The sequence below is a fragment of the Stegodyphus dumicola genome, chromosome 11 (assembly GCF_044657685.1).
Source record: "Stegodyphus dumicola isolate Sdum_Otavi_A_Nest chromosome 11, ASM4465768v1".
NCBI lineage: Eukaryota > Metazoa > Arthropoda > Arachnida > Araneae > Eresidae > Stegodyphus > Stegodyphus dumicola.
This window is the reverse complement of record NC_140778.1, coordinates 87,335,689-87,352,316: the sequence shown is the minus strand read 5'-3', so window position 1 is coordinate 87,352,316 and position 16,628 is coordinate 87,335,689. Positions and strand designations below refer to the sequence as shown.

Here is a 16,628-nt window from a genome sequence, read left to right as displayed (position 1 = left end):
AGAGCTAATTTTTTAAAAACTACTAGTGCGATTTTTTACTAAACTTAGCAGTTTGGCATAATTTGAGCTGTAGAATCGAAATATGGAAAAAAAATTGGCATGTCATTTCAGAATAAGTTCGATTTTGTGTGAAAATACTTATATTAGAACAATGCTATATATGAATCTAATACATATCCTAAGTCGTGCTTTCGAGACATGAAAAACGCAAGTTGAATTTCGTCAATCGGCCCAGTAGAACGGGAAATATAGAACAATGCCCCCCTTTTTTTCCCGCAGTGTACATTAATATGACCAGTTGATATAATTCAGTATAATGCATGAGAATAACTTCTTGGATTCAAGTTACTACTGATTTCTAGAGTAAACATTCTGTGTAAACTCAGAATCCCAATACATAAAACATTGCTAAAATCCTCTTTCAGCACAATCAAAGTCTTGACAGGGGCTCTTTAATAATCGCAGGTCACAAATATCCATCTTCCTAAGTAACGTTAGTAATTCCACTACAGATTTTGATATTTTATAGAGATTTTTGCCTAGACCTATCGACAGTAGAATGCTCCAATAGTACAAATACTAATAGACATATAACAGGCGGTACAGCAATTCAGCTGGTAAGTAAGTAAGTTCTGTAATTGATTCCTACATCTAATTAACCCTATCCAACCCTTATATATAACCATACACGGGTTCCAGTAATCTCGAGAAGTGGAAGATACTAGAGTTTTCTCGGCGGCCGGGAGAAAACTGTATTAGACAGGAGAAAGCATCAGCCCTCCCTTTTCAGTTCAGAGTTCACTTTGGAGCATTGAGAGCATTGAAAGCTTTCCCTTTTAGATGCTTTTTGCATTGCACTGTGTTTAAGGTTCTTTGCAGTTTGAAGTGTAACTACTGACTGTACGCTGTGATATTGTGAAGCCAAATATTTGCATAAAATTAAAGTAATGTAATATTTTATTATTTAACAAATAACTATATATATTATTGGAGTGGCAACGTCATATTTGTATCATGTAACCATTGCTCAGCAACGTAAGAAATTGTTAAAAATTCACCAGCTAGTAGATGTATGAAAATTTCTAACTAAAGAATTGTATTCAAATTATCTATCTCCGTAAACTAAAAATGAAATTTATGTTTTCCTAAGAAGATCATCTGTTATTTTGTTAAATACTGAAAAATACGTTACAGTACATATGAAACAAGTTTTATATATTTTACAAATAGTGAGCATATGTTCAGAATGTCATAAGAAATTAAACTGCAGAAACAATTTTCAAGACACGTTTAGCGATTAACATTTAATAAAAAGCGCACACTGGCATTCACTCTAGAATAAGAAAAATGGGAGTTACTTTTCAAATAAGAATATCTATGCATATTTTTAAATACGATGTACACTGAGGGAAAAAAATGGGACAGTTCTATGTCTCCCGTTCTAGTGGGTCGATTGACAAAATGAAATGTTAGAATTACATAAATGTCAATTATATATAAATGTCAAAGATATAATTCTAACATTTTGACAAATGTCGATTGACAATATCAATTCGAATTCTAACATAGGTATTTTGGCACAAAATGAGAGTTTCTCTAAAATAACATAGCAATTGTTTTTTCCATATTTCGATTATACGTCTCAAATGATGCCTAAGTATTAAATTTTATGAAATTTTATGCAAAATCTACGGAGAAATTCAAAACTTTATCTTGGCGTATTATTTTCAGTTTGCGCCAAGAATAATTCACTTGGCGAACTTCATAATATATGGCAAACTATTTTCTTTTCCCTTCCATTGCGCATGAACAGAAAAAAAATGACATCGTTCCAACCTTTTTACATTGTACATGAGCGGAAAAAAATGCCACACTGTTCATGAGCGGAAAAAAGTCACACTGTTCCTACTTTCAAATAATTTTAACAAAGGGCCTAAACCACATTTGATGTTATTATCGCTTTCAACAAATATGCCAAATTTCAATACGCGCCACTATCTAAATTCACGTATAGCTTTGGAAATTTTGAATTAAAAAACACTGTAATTTTTTGCAGGTATGCTTAAAAATACATCTGCTTTAAGATAAGAATTTTGTAGGTTAAAATAAAATTTTTCTTCGAAAAATTTATAAAAAATATCTAAAAATACAAATTTTATTAATAAATAATTAAAAACGGGCGAATTATATTTCGATTAAGCCTAAATTTCGAATTCTGGATGAATGAATCAAGTAAGTTTAATAAAAAAAAGATGTAAATAAATATATATCAGATTCAATTAACATTGAGGAGCTAAGATTTTGAGAGCTAATTTTTTAAAAACTACTCGTGCGATTTCTACAAAACCTGGCAGTTTGGCATAATTTGAGTGGTAGAATTGAAATATGGAAAAAAATTGGCATGTCATTTAAAAAAAAGTAAGATTTTGTGTCAAAACAACGCTATATATAAATCTAATACATATTAGAACAACGCTATATAAATCTAATACTAAGTCGCGCTTTCGAGACTTGAACCTTTTGGGGGGGGGGGTTAATGTACATGCTCATTTACTAAAGCATTTAACAAAAGTATTATTTCCATTTCTATTTTTGAGAAAAACAAATTACCTTTACTATAGTAGATTCACGTGCTTCTTTTCTCTGGCAAGCGTATGTAGAGCGAAGCAGAACGGAATTTTAATATGACTCCGCGTGTTTCATGTCGACTTGTTGAGATGAAATTAATGACTTGTATACGGCAACAGTTTTTTTAACACTTCAGTACCTTACGAGAGATGGCACCTCGTGAATACGCAATTAACTTGGTAATTCACCGCATTTCGTAAAAGATGTTAGATCAAGGACATCAAATACTAGAATGCTCAGTCCTTGAGGAAGTTCCTTCACTTTTGACGCGTGGTTCTGGTTTCTATCTCCAAGCAAAAAATTTAACCGCATTTAGAATAATTAATCCTTTACGATCCGAAATTCTTTAGATCATAGACACTATCATTGGGATTTTAAACATGATATATTCTTTTCAATGTATTTTAGCATTGATGTCGGATACATTATTTAATATATATATATATATATACATATTTAGTAAATAATGCTTTATACGAATAGAGAATTTTATATTTGCTTTATACGAATAGAGAATATTTGTTGTATATATGTATATGTATTAATGTATATTTGCACAGAAGAGGAAAGTTTAAAATAGCTAATGCTTTAAATTACATTTGATACTGCAGTTCCAGAGTAAAAACATTTACACCAAGTATAAACAATAATATAATAAATACTAAAGCAGTAAAAGTTATGGCAAAAAAATCCTACAGTAAAAACTACAAACGATATAAACTTCAAATACAAAAAGGGATTAGAAAAGATTACAGAAATTTGAAATAAAAAATTTTCATATTATGTTCGCAAACACTCAAAAACATTTCAAAGACAAAGAAATTTTATACAAAGAATTGGAATAAATGGTAAATTAGCCCAACTCGAGGTTTCACACGGTCTTATCAAGGAAAAAGCGTGAGAAAACTCGAATTAGCTAATAACATAGGCGCGTTTCGTCAAACGAAAACAGTTGAGACAGAAAGCGGAAGTTCATTAATAGAATTACCAAATTAAATTATCTTAATATAGCTAAATCTCATATATACAATATATATATATTCTGAAAGGTTTCAGGTTTTAGCGGTCGACCAAAAGAGTTTATTAAGGCTCTCGTTGAGTTTTGAGCTCTCTTTTTGAGCTCTCGTTGAGTTCGTATTCTATCAGTCTGCTGGTACAGTCACTCTTACTACCTCAATTTGTTTTCTCTTTTTAGCTTTATTAAGCGTCCTTTTTCTTCGCCCTTACGCCATATACAATTCAGCAGGAAAGTTACAAAAATTTTAAAAGCAGCGAAGTAGTATACATTTAGAATTCCCGATGTCATGTTAACAGTTGGCATGTATTTTTATGTTTTTTTTTTTTCAGTCTTTTCTCAGTTCTCTATATCAATGTTCAGCTTTTTTACTAAGAGGGCTTTTCCAAACTATTTTTGCCTTTTTATTATTAACGTTTTGTGTCCTTAGTTATTAAATATCACGTTCGGCGCTTACGCCACAGAAAATTCGATTCAACATCAAAATCACAAAATATTTAAAAACAGCATATCTTAGAAATTCCGATAGACAGTCTCACCCGCTGGAGATAAAAATGTTTTATTCCGTACATTGCCGCTGGCATCGAAATCGTTGAGTTTTTTAATCAAAAATTCGCTAGTTTTACAAAATGTGAAACAGGCAATAAAACGAATTCCGAATTCGGGTTTCCAGGTGCCCATATTCGGGTGCAGGACTACGTTATTCAAAATTTGATGACTCTAGGTACCTTTACTTTTTCACAATGCGAGAAAAATACATACATCCATGCAGATTCTTCATTGTTTAATTTCTTTTTAAATATTATACAGGGTGATGATATTTGGTTTCAACAATTTGAAAAGTGATTCGAACATTTAAAGTGATTCAAAGCAAATGCCCTTTCGAAAGTAATAGCCCTTCTGGGCTAATTATAATATCGATGTATTTCACGCTCTCAGAAATAATAGTCACTTTTAAAAATGATCCTCATGAAAGGATTCACTATTATTACGCTCAGTTTTGCATTTCAGATATTCAAAGCGGAAGTAATTATACAGTGATATTTGAAATTTAAAAAAAACTACAGGTCAAAATTCATTTACGATTATTCATATATGAAGAGATTATTTTATAACAAAGTAAGCGGTACTCTTGTAGATCCCGAAAATCACCAGCAAAATTCAAAATTCTTTAGTTTTGGCAAAATTCTGAAGTTTTCTCGGCTTCAGAATTCTTTCAGCTGGACATCGATCTTGATAAATTACTATTATTATTAGATAATAATAATAATAATAATAATAATAATAATAATCTGAAAAGTTTCAAATTTTAAATTACTTCCAAAGAGGCGTTTTTTTAACATTTTCTGTGTTATATTTATTTATTAAATATCACGTTCTTCGCACTTAAACCATAAATTTCAGTTCAAGAGCAATATCGCAAAATAGTTTTCAAAACGAGCATATCTTTAGAATTTCCGATACAGAGACTCACGCGCTGGAGATAAAAAAAAAAAAAAAAAAAAATATTTTTTGTACAACGTTGCCATGGCTCGCTTTGAAATCCTTGAGTTTGTTAATCAAAAATTCGTTAAAGGTTTTACAAAATATGGTTTGGTTTATTAGATTACGGAAAAGCACTCGAGAGCTATCTGCCTTAAGGGAGGGATGCCTTCGTGTAGGACGTTTTAAGGGAAACTGGCTTGTATACACGTTACACATGGGGAAAACCACGAAAACACCCATGCAGCCAGCCCGGGCTTCGAAACTTGGACCGAACTACCAGCGTTCCGCGACGTTACCGCTCGGCTGCTGGCGGGTTTTTACAAAATATGAAATCGATAATAAAACAAATTCCAAATTTCGGCTTCCACATGCTCATATTCGCAGTAGGATTACGTCATTCAAAATTCGATGGCTCTAGGTACCGTTGTTTTATCACAATGCGAGGCCATACATTTATGCAGATTTTTTTTATTATTTAATTTCTTCACAAATATAATGCAGGAACTTTAAAATTTGGTGGCAACAGTTTAACGGGCATTTATAAGTGAACAACATTATAAGTGGACATTTATAAGTTTAAGTGAAACGGACATTTATAGTGAACCAACGCAAAAATAGTCCTTCAGGGACAAACAAGGCCCTTTTGGACTAATAATAATAAAACGTATAATTATTATATGTATTATTATTATTAGCGCAAATAAATATTAGCCCAGAAGGAGTATATTAGTCTCGAAACGACATTTTGGGTCGAATCACTCTGAATGTCAGAATAACATTCCAAATAGTTGCCAACAAATATTATCGGCCTGTATTATATTTAAAAGAAATTAAATAACGAAGAATCTACATAAACGTATGTTTCTTGCATTGTGAAAAACAATGGTACCTCAAGTATTCAAATTTTCAATAACATAGTCTTCCACCCGAACATGCTTACCTGGAAGCCTGAATTTGAAATTTGTTTTATTGTCTGTTTCATATTTTGTATAACTTTAACGAATTCTGAGCAATTTCAAAACCAGCCGTTGCAACACTGTAAGAAATAAAACATTTTTATCTCCAGCGTGAGACTATCTATCAGAAATTCTAAAGATATACTGCTTTTAAACGTTTTTAACCCAATGTAGCGTTAGCCCGAATGCTCCTGAAACGTGTATGTGTCTGCAAATTAATAAAATGCCCATTTGGTCGTAATATAATATTTGAAAGCTTTCAATGTTTTTTAGTCCGAAGGTGCAATTTGCCCAGAGGGATTATTAATTTCGTTTCGGCATTTTGCGTTGGTTCACTATAAATGTCAGTTCACTTTCAAACTGTTGCCCCCAAATATTAGAGCCCTGTATTATATTTAAAGAAATTAAATAATGAAGAAGCTGCATCAATGTATCTATGTTTCTCCCATTGTGATAAAACAACGGTTCCTAGAGCTATCCGATTTTGAATGACGTAATCCTACTGCGATGATGGCCACATGGAAGGCCAAATTTGAAATTTGGAAATTATTTTATTATCCATTTCAGATTTTGTAAAGCTTTAACGAACTTTTGATTAAGAAACTCAACGATTTCAAAGCGAGCAATGGTAACGATGTACAGAAAAAAAAAAAAAAAAAATATCTCCGCGCAAGACTGTGTATCGGAAATTCTAAAGATATGCTCATTTTAAAATTAGTCTGCGATACTGCTGTTGAATTGAATTTTATGGTTTAATTGCGAAGAACATGATAATTTATAAATAAATGTAACAACCACACAAAACGTTAAAAAACACACCTATGGGCTAATGCAAAATCTGAGAACTTTCAGATTTTAAATCTTAATTTTTTTTATAAATATTAATTGTAATCATTGACTGCTAGAGTATACTTAAAATTTTTTCCTAATAATCTATTCGCACATTCTTAATATGCCTGTCTTAGGTCAGGGGAGAGAAGAGCAATGATCTTCAGAAACTGGTGCTACAAGAAAATTATCCCGAACTGATTGGTTTTATCCACTACATATACATGACAAGTACATAAATCTTATCCATCTGTAAAAACAGGTGCATACTTTTTCATTTTGAAGGCAGCTGATTAATAACTACTTTCAGACTTATAAAGTATCTTACATATATGTCTACGTCAGTCGCGATTATGTTCTATATACAAAACTCTTTGCAACAATAAGTTGAAATTAACATGAATACCGTCTTGAAATAACTTTTATTTATTGGAAATATATTTGAAACATTTTCTAAAACTTTTCAACCTATGTCAAGGCAAATAGCATAGAAATGCACAAAATAACGCGCTTTTATTTTTTGTTTCTTATTTAGAAGTTTTATTCATTTTGAACTGTAACCATATGAACTAAATAATCATTGCACATTGGATATAACCCCTGACCTAAGACTGTAATTGCGCCTTAGATAGAATCACTGCAAATTCCTACTTAGTTCTGAGTTATGGGATGCCATCAGGCATCGAAGCCCATCAGTAATAAAACAATTACAAATTTCAAATCTGGTCTTCAAGATGCTCATAGTCGGGTGGAGACGTACATTGTTCAAAATTGGATGGCTCTAGGTACCGTTGTTTTATCACAATGCAAGAAACCTACATACATTTATGTACATTCTTCATTATTTAATTTCTTAAATATAACATGGGGCGATATTGTATTTAAGGGCGCAAAGAGCTTAATCCCTTTGGGCTAAAAAACGTCCTTTGGGCCTTCGTCCTTTGGGCTAAAAAACAGAAAAATGCATATTGTATTCAGAATTATAAAAATATGCTGCTATAGAAATTTTGCCATTTTCTTTTGAACTTTATGTGGCGTAAAGTGTGAAGAAAGTGATGTTTAACAATAAGTTAAAAAGACCCCCCCCCCTCAAAAAAATTGTGTTGGTCATCTTAGGCATATTGAACTTTTATATGATAAATTGAAAGAAGATTGAAAAAAAAATTAGGGCAGCATGTTTCTTTTAAAGAAATTGGGATTTAGTGTTAATTCGGATGTGGCGTAAACACGAAAAAAAGCGATATCTATTAATAAAATTAAAAATACAAGAAAATTATCATTCAAATAATAGCATTGTAAGAACTGGTGATCTGTCAGACCGAGGGGAAGTTAAAGATTGCGTATCTTGGTATAACAACGCTAGCTAATGTCCGAAAATAATAAATGCCTTAGTAGCGTAACGCAACTTCGATGTTATGGCGTTAAAAAAGTGGAAAGATTAACACGGTTATAAACTCCCTCTATTACTTTTATTTATTGTATGTGCATTTTCGGAGGTTTCACTTTTACTGTTTTATTAACAACGTGATAAATCTTTCCGTTATCTTCCTCATATGTAAACTAAATACCTCAGGTTGCTCAATTTACTTGTTCACTTCTAGTGAATTTAAATTACTTGAACACTTTTTTTCTCTTTTTTTTAAGCCGATGCAGTAAGAATCGGGAGCACGGAGAAGAGAAATCCTTCCGTTATATTTCCGGTTGGGAGGAACTTAAATGAGAAAAGCAGGAAGTTTAAGAGAAAAACAGGAAGAAAGTCTGGGGTAGAATAATAAACTGAACAGATCTAGCACATGAATGGAGGGAGGGATGAAAAAAGTGCCGTCAAGTAGAATATCCACAGAGAATGTGGAAGACGAAACAGAAGTGAGGACAACAAGAAGGATGTCGAAATACATGGCACCGGAAGAAATCACCATCAGAAACTGTAACTAGTCTTTCTATTAAAATGGGAAGAAACACACAACGCATCGTAATCTCGCCAAATGCGAAGGGTCTTTTAATGCGCGTTTCGCCAGGAAATCTCGCCAAATATGCTTAGTGAATGTAATAAGACTCTGTTAATGATCTGCTTTTTTGTAATTGCTGCTTTTATGTCCTCATACACATATTGATAATTCAATTTTAATTAGCCCGTAAAGTAGCATTTAGCCCAAATGGGCTATGAGTCCTGAAACGGGATTTTGCGTTGAATCGCATACAAATGGCTTATCAGTTTTCAAATTGTTGCCACCAAATATTATCACCCTGTATTATTTTCAAAGAAATTAAATAATAAAAAATCTGCATGCATGTTTGGATGTTTCTCGCATTGTGAAAAAAAGACAGTACCTAGAGCCATCCAATTTTGAATAACGTAGTCCTCTACCTGCATATGTGCACCTGGGAGCCAAATTTTGAATTTCGAATTTGCTTTTCTTATCTCTCTCATATTTTACAAAACTTTAATTCGTTTTCGGTTAGCAAACTCAACGATTTGAAAGCGAGCAACGGCAACACGGTAAGGAATAAAGCATTTTTATCTCTAACGCGCGAGACTGTCTGTCGGATATTCTAAAGATATACTGTTTTTAAATATTTTATGATTGTGTTGCTGAATTGAATTTTATGTAACTGCGAAGAACGTGATATTTAGAAGTACAGTTAACACACAAAACGCTAGTAATAAAAAGAGAAAAACACAAATAAGTTTAACTCGTGCCTATTAAATGTTCTTTAATAGACACGAGTAGAGTGCCAAGTGAATTGTGGCTACAAATGTGAATCTAAATTAAAAAAGGAAACTAATCCGGCTCTACTTGTTCTTCTTAAAAATGAATTTAAGCATTAATTATCTATGTCATCAGTATTTGTGCGTTTTTACGTCTCGGTGTTCTTACACCAGTGCTCCCAAAATTGTGCTTTTATTACATATATATATATATACCCTCTTGCTCGGTTTGGTGAGTTCTTATTCTTATATATTGGAAAATTGGGCATTATTTGCGCTAAAAATGATTAAATAATGTTATTCTTTTGTTCCAGTTAAGCTTTTTTTTATGCCTTTAGTTAATCTGTATCAACAGTTTAAATCAACAGTTAATTGTCAACAGTTTAAAAACTTAAGTGGCGCTAAACTTAATGAAACCGCTCTTTGTTTACATTTGAACCTCTTAGCAGAATAGTGAATTAAGTCAGCTGGTGCAGCAACCATAGTTCCTTTTTGCCCAATGGGAACGAAGGTTAACTAACAGTTTTGTGCACCGAAAATTTTGTCCACCTGTCCATTCGCCGAATTGCTTGTTTTTGCGTACAACCTCTAATTTTAATTCTAAAGTTTTTTGTTTTTTTTTTAAAGCTGGTTTTAACTGTATTTGGTGTTTTAGGTTTTTCTCTATTTTACAATTTTTAACGAAGATGTTTTGTGTTTTCATATATTTTTGCCTTGTCGCAAAGTGAGAACTGAATTGGGTGAATGAGAAATATATATCTAGTGAAATTCGGGGAATTATATTTAAAAGAAATGCAGCAAAATATGTGTATATCTGAATAGGTTGTGCGAGGAAGTAATCCTATTTTTTAAATTAAAAATGTGTTCACATTGGGGGAAAAATATAATTGTATGGGATTTTAACTTAAACTGAATACTTGCGGCGAGATAATATATTTCTGACATCAGCTCATTTCGACTGTGGTAAAATTTCGCCGGGGTTTCTCCATTCGAAACCGGGATGAAAATTAATACGATGGCACTGCACCTGTGCTAGATGAATAGCTGCTGTCTCGCTCTACTTATACCTGTAACTGTAACTGAAGTGAAATATTTTTAACTGTAAAAATGAATCTGTTACTTTAATAAACAAAACCTTCAAAATACGAAATAAAATGCCACTCTCTAAAAACGTTTTATTCATAATGTTTACTCGAACTTTGAACTTCACCTTTCTGCTGGTGCATGACTTGTGGGAGTCTTAACCAGTAAATTTATTTTGCTGCATTAGGCCTTTGGCGGTAGTAGATAAGAAATGGTGTAATAACACCGGCAATAGGAGACCAGAACCATTCTTAACATAGATAGGCACTTACTTAATCCATAGCAATTATACATATGAGTCCGTATAAGCAATTTGATAAACACTTGGTAGATGCAATTATGGGTAAGAAAATCTGAGAAAGCGGTACGCATTAGGTATATCCCGAAGGCATAATCTTGAAGTTAGACGGCATAAATAAGCAATTTGTAGAAGGATGATGGCATTTTTGATAAATAAGCAATTTGATACTGCGTTTCTTTTCAACGCACCTTCAAGATCGCCCTCGTACTTCTAACTGAGCGTCAGAATGAGATAAACTTAGTATAACTTAATTTTTAGTCCAAAGGGGCTTTGTCCCTGAAGGACTCTTGTTTTCGTTTTGCGATTTTGCGTTGAATCACTATAAACGGCGAATCACTTTTCAAAGTGTTGCCACCGCATGTTAGAGTCCTGCATTATATTTGAAGTAATTAAATAATGAAAAATCTGCAAAAATGTATGTATATTTCTCGCATTGTAATAAAACAACGGTACATAGAGCTATCGAATTTTGAATGACGTCATCCTCCTACGAACATGGGCATGTGGAAGTCCAAATTTGGAATTTGTTTTATTATCGATTTCATATTTTGTAAAACTTTAACGAAATTTTGAGTAACAAACTCAACGATTTAAAACCGAGCAATGGCAACGGTGTAAAGAAAAAAACATTTTTATCTTAAGCGCGTGAGACTCTATCGGAAATTCTAAACATAGGCTCAATTTAAAACTATTTTGCGATATTGCTGTTGAACTGAATTTTATGGTTTAAGTGCGAAGAACCTGATATTTAATAAATAAAGGTAACAGATAAAATGTTAAAAAAACGCCTCTTTGGACTAATTTAAAATCTGAAATCTTTCTGATTTTATTTATTTAGCTTGAAAACAATAACAATAGTTAAAAACAAAATGTTTAATTTAACAGTGGTCAATAACGCAAGTGGCGCAAGTAACTTTCCGTAGAGATTATTTGGCGCACGTTGACCTGAAGCAGAAACTATCCAAAATTTTCCTGAAGTAGAGTTTTCTCAGAACGTGAGAAAATTTACAATTTCTAAGTGCAAATAACATTGAGAAAATGTAAATCCTTTCCACAATAATACTTAAGGTTATCTGATTGTGATCTCGCTATTTTATGATAATCTCCTTTTTTATTGCTTGTCACCAACAGTCGGTCATGAACATTTCAGAACGTCTTCGAACGGCATTGAAACTACATCTTGCACCCTAAGAGGAGGAAGGGAGACAAAGTACTCGTTATTTTAATGTTATTATTTGTAAGCAATCTAGGAAACAAGAATAGTGCATTAAAGGTATAAGTTTCACCTTAACCTCAGCAAAACTGTTATTGGCGATATTTTCTGTTTTTTGTAAAACCATTCTTGTCTGCGAAACAAAAGCATTCATGTTCGAAAAGGTGCTCTACAGTCAGCCTGAATCGAATGTGGAAGTCTAATACTTTAATTCACAATGCATGTGTGAAGAAGGAGAACAGGTTTGATCCCTTCTCTTTTTCTTTCACGAACCTTTCAAGAGGACTTTTGGCTTGACGGTATTTTAAGTACCACCATGCCGCAGAGATATTATACTCTTACAAATGCATATGCACGCCCAACGGGGATAGTGGTTAGCGACGCCGTACGGAAGGGCCAGGATTCAAATTCCAGAGAAGGCATGGGTGTTTGTAAATGCATAATATCTGTGCGGCATGGAGGCGTTCTAAATATGCGGCGAGCCGAAAGTGCTCTCGAGAGATTGATGGTAGGGGAAGAGGGGTGAGGGATCTCCATCAAAATTGGGGCAGAACTGAGCAAACTGTCACCTGTATGATGCTCAAGGCTCTTGTCGTAGTTGGCGTTGTCTTGCACTCCTTGCGTCGTCTTGCACTCCTTGCGTTATCTTGCACTCCTTGCGTTATCTTGCACGCCTTGCGTAGTCTTGAACTCCTTGCGTAGACTTGCACTCGCTGCGTAGTCTTGCACTCCTTGCGTAGTCTTGAACTCCTTGCGTAGTCTTGCACTCCTTGCGTTATCTTGCACGCCTTGCGTAGTCTTGAACTCCTTGCGTAGACTTCCACTCGCTGCGTAGTCTTGCACTCCTTGCGTAGTCTTGAACTCATTGCGTAGTCTTGCACTCCTTGCGTTATCTTGCACGCCTTGCGTAGTCTTGAACTCCTTGCGTAGACTTGCACTCCCTGCGTAGTCTTGCACTCCTTGCGTTATCTTGCACGCCTTGCGTAGTCTTGAACTCCTTGCGTAGACTTGCACTCCCTGCGTAGTCTTGCACTACTTGCGTAGCCAAACTGGGTGCAAACCTGGTCCCAAACCTGGGTGCGGAGAATCATCATCCAACACCCTTTTAGTTTGGGCGCCACTTTTAGTTAGGTATTTTTGGAAGCAGGGAAGATTAAAAATTAGCAAAGCCTTCACCAGGAATCGAACCACGGACCTACGCGCCCAGCATGCAGACCACTACACCACGAAAGCACGCTAAGAAGGCGGGAGAAATACCTTATGAACTTTTAAACTGATGATAATTCTACAACTGTTGCATGTAGATTAACTAAAGTATGAAAACCTTAACCGGAATGTAAGAGCAACGTAATTCAATCACTTTTAAAGCAAAAAAGTGCACAATTTACTAATATGAGGGGGGAAAAACTGAGCTCGCCGAGCTGGTTAACAGAGTGTAAATATACATACATATATAATTAAGACACAATAACACGCCGAATAAATACTAATTCAGAAGTCAAACAACAAAAATCAGCGTTAATTTACAAAATTTTCACAGGACTAGTTTCGATGGTTTTACTGAACCATCATCTTCAGCTGCAAAACCGCAAAATGCGGTTTTGCATTTGCGGTCATTTTGCGGTTTTGCAGCTGAAGATGATGGTTCGGTAAAACCATCGAAACTAGTCCTGTGAAAATTTTGTAAATTAACGCTGATTTTTGTTGTTTGACTTCTGAATTACATACATATATGTTTGATGCTATCGGTTGGAACGAAAAAGGGAGACGCACAACTAGATGCTATAACAGTCGCATATAAAAAAAAAATATTTCAACGTTCTACGGCTACTCCTTTTTGAGTTACGCGAAATATAATACGGAAGTGCAGAAGTTAGGAAGAGAACATCTTTTCTGAATCCATTTTAAATCCACTTTACGGTTCGTTTTGGAAAAAGTGTCCTTTGTTCTGTTCGAACGTACAGATGTCACGCAAAAACATCGTTGGGATAAAATCGTTCGGATCGTTCGATCAAAACTGATATTTTCTTTGAAATGTGACAACTTTTCGTGATTATAGTATTTCCTTTACTTCGTAAGAGGAAGTAAAAATGAACAAAAAAATTGTTTTAGAGAAGAATATTACACTGCCGCAAAATTAGATAAATTATAAGCTAATGCATTCTTATTATAGTGTGTAAATTCAATTATTAGCTTTTTATGCTTTGCCCTAATTGCTAACGTTTTAAATTCTAGAAAGGATTTTAACAAAAACGTGATGAGAAATAATTTAAGAAGTCAAGGACTAAAGGATCAAGAACCTGTAGTATATACAATTTTAACACGTATGTTTGTTTTCTCAGTCTCTGAACAAACATTCCTTGAATTCAGTTCAGCCAGCTATTGTTCATATGTAATTGTTATCCTAAAATACACACGTCAGGGTATAGCTGAGTAGTAATTATGGGATTCAATCATTGTTTGTTACAAGTAATTGAAGGACGTTTGTTCCATGCATTTATCCTCAGCTTCCTGTCATTCTATATAATATTGGTAAATAATAATTACAATACCTTTTCATTAACAAAGTAGGGAAAATATCTGTTGAAAACATAGTCAAGATTATCTGTTGAAAACATAGTCAAGATTATGTCACAAAATCACGGCGAGTCGTCGTAATAGCATTTGAACCTTTAAGAATATTATATTAATTTTCTAACTATGAGTAATAAGACCCGAATTTTACCAAGTTAATTAATATATGAACTACATAAAAGCAAAAGCGTAAATAACAAAAAGGGACATTGATGTGAAAGAAGAAATAAAAACTAAAATGCTAAAACAACTATGGAACAAGAAAGTAAACAATGGAAGTAATGGTGTCAAAAAACAATTATGCAATTTTTTTTTTTTTTAATCTCCCCTATCTGGAGCTTCATAACAGAACTTGTCAAGGGAAAAGTGTTTTGAAGGTCCAAACTTGGTCGGTTACAAAGAGAGCCAAGACAAATTTCGTTCCGAAATTGAATGAGACTTATAAACGCAAACTTAATGTATTTGTTAAATAATTAGAAGAAGAAAAAGAAGGCTCATTAAATTGTCTCTTTTTCTTTTTCTTCTAATTATTTAACATTAATTATTTCAATTTCTTTAAACTCTTAAATTATGATTTAGCAGCATTTTGCGCTAATCTTTTCATTTTGTACTAGCGTGCTTTATTCTCAAAACATTTACTGTACCTTTTATATTCATTTTCTGTAATAGTCACTTCTTAATGTGTCAGTCACTTCTTCCGCCCACTAGCGGCCGAGCGGTAAAATCGCTGAAAACTGGTAGTTCGGTCCGAGGTTCGAATCCCGCAAACAGGCTGCCTGCATGGGCGTTTTCGGGTTTTTTCCCATATGTAACGTGTATACGAGCCAGTTTCCCTTAGAAAACCCTCCACGAAGGAATCCCTCCCCTTAGGCAGATAGCCCTAGTGTGCTTTGCCGTATTCACAACCTACCAGTCACTTCTTCCTCGAGAAAGATAATTTTGTTTTCAAATTTGCAATCTGAATCCGACATTACAATCGTCTTTAATAAGATAATTACGCTTTTTTTTTAAGAAGTACGACATTGCTCGACATGAGTTGTGGCTAGGTAAATAATAGCAGCATATTTCCAATTCGTGTGGCATTAGATCTTTAATTTATGTCTAGAGTTATAATGGAACATTGTATATGAGCGGAGGAAAAGGAATTGTCCAAATGTGATATACTTTTTACTCATACCGTATTACTTCTCTATGGGTGGAATAGAAAAAACTGCATTTTTTGGAACTCGAAGTGAAACCACTAGTATTCAACTGTCTTAAAGCCTAAGCCTCGCTCTCTAGACAGCTGATTGGTTTGTTGAATTATAACAAAGCACTGGAAGGCTATCTGCCTAAGGGAAGGAATGCCTCGTTGAGGATTGTTTGAGGGAAATTGTCTCATAAAAACATTTACACATAGAGAAATCCACGAAAAGCCCATGTAGCCAACCCTTTCGCCGGGGTTTGAACCCCGGTCCGAACTCTAGACAGCTGCAGTCTTACTAAGAGCATTCAGTAATAGTGCAAACCCTAGTATCAACACAATAATACAGAAAAAGGGTTAAAAGGGATTGGAGAATATTTAAATTAGATAAATCTTAAAAATTTCATTACGCTCATTCAGTTCCTTATTATTACTACCGCAGCATTTTTATGATCTTCTTTAGTGGCTGAATGGTTATGACTGTTGAAAACTGGTATTTATATCCGAGTTCGAATCCCAGGGAATGGATTAGCTGTATTAAGGGTTTTATATTTTCTTCTACATGTAACATAAATGCAAAGCTTTTTCCCTCGTTAAGTACTCTACGAAGGCATCCCTCTCTTTAAGTAGGTAGCTGGGGTTTGCAGTGCCC

The 16,628-nt window shown here is 34.0% G+C and overlaps 1 protein-coding gene across 2 annotated transcripts in view; it reads right to left on the bottom strand.

The window, feature by feature from the left end:
• The window catches only part of LOC118199446 (alpha-tocopherol transfer protein-like), a 165,579-nt gene that overhangs the window by 121,920 nt on the left and 27,031 nt on the right, over window positions 1–16,628 (bottom strand). The window contains exon 1 of one of the 2 annotated variants that reach the window (XM_085826967.1): window positions 2,611–2,733. The exons of the other annotated variant lie outside the window; for it this stretch is intronic. The gene's annotated coding sequence lies outside the window, so the exon portion shown is untranslated. Of the gene's footprint in view, window positions 1–2,610; window positions 2,734–16,628 lie in introns of those variants that run through there. 2 annotated transcript variants of the gene reach the window in all.